Source organism: Budorcas taxicolor, chromosome 20, assembly GCF_023091745.1.
Source record: "Budorcas taxicolor isolate Tak-1 chromosome 20, Takin1.1, whole genome shotgun sequence".
NCBI lineage: Eukaryota > Metazoa > Chordata > Mammalia > Artiodactyla > Bovidae > Budorcas > Budorcas taxicolor.
Genome location: NC_068929.1, coordinates 69,954,136 through 69,955,207, shown reverse-complemented (window position 1 = coordinate 69,955,207; position 1,072 = coordinate 69,954,136). Strand labels below are relative to the sequence as shown.

Genomic DNA, 1,072 nt, shown 5'->3' with positions numbered 1-1,072 from the left:
TTTTTTTTTTTTCCCCAAGTGGTTGGCCATTTATCTTTTTAAAAAACCAAAAAGCCCATTATCTTATTTTCTTCTTTGTCCATCATTTTCCTTAACAGAACAAGCTACAAAAAAACTGGGGAAGGGGTTATATTATCTTTGTAGACTGACATATTTGAGGAGGACCTATGAATAATAAGGATTCAGAAGCTCCGAGGTTTACTCCTGAATCAGGCAAAGAGCAAAGGACAACAGAAGAAGGAGTTTTGTTGACAACAATTGTATTATGACCTTGATTATGACAGTGTGGTGGTTATGATTTTGTTCACGATGGGATATTCTTTGCCCAAACACCAGACAGGCTAAAATCACCCGTCTGCTTACAAACTGGAAGAACCAGTGCAAACAGTCACCTGAAGAGTGGGAAGCAGAATGGGTAAGGCTTCTCTGGAGGTGAGACTCTGCCATCAGCGGCTTCTCGCCTGGGCCACCCTCCCTCACTTTGAGTCCTGGTCTTTCATCTCAGAGGGCAGAGTGGACGCCCAGCTTTTTCAGTTCTTCCACCAGGCCCCAGATCTGGTGCATCTGCCGGAGAATGTCAGAGCCCCCCACGAACTCGCCTTGGAGGTATACCTGCGGGATGGTAGGCCAGTTGGAGTGGTCTTTAATGCCTCACCGGAGCTGGGGGTCATCCAGCACGTTGTAGGCTGAGTAGTAGCAGGATCTGCAGCAATGCATTGCTGAAGCCACACTGGGGCTGCTCCGGCGTCCCCTTGAGGAAGACCACCACCTTGGCCTTCCTCGCCAATGTGTCCAGGTGCTCCAACCAGCTGCACACTAGGGCTGTGCAGGCTGCCATCCAGCCCACGGACCTGCTCATCCCTGCCTGCTGGCTGGAGCCTTGGACCGCCAGCGACCTGGGCCCAGCCCCCAGCTGCAACTTTTCCATGGAAACAAATAAAATGATCTCCAGAGAAAGAAATGTTTGGCCAGGTAGGGTGTTGTTTGTGTCATCTAATTGCACAAAGCTCACTGATTGCTCCCACTAAGCAAGCATGACGATGCCTGGTAACTGCTGGGAAGATTAATCATT

The 1,072-nt window shown here is 49.4% G+C and overlaps 1 pseudogene; it reads right to left on the bottom strand.

The window, feature by feature from the left end:
* Window positions 1-476: 476 nt before the first annotated feature.
* Window positions 477-859, bottom strand: LOC128066037 (glutaredoxin-related protein 5, mitochondrial-like; annotated as a pseudogene).
* Window positions 860-1,072: the final 213 nt, after the last annotated feature.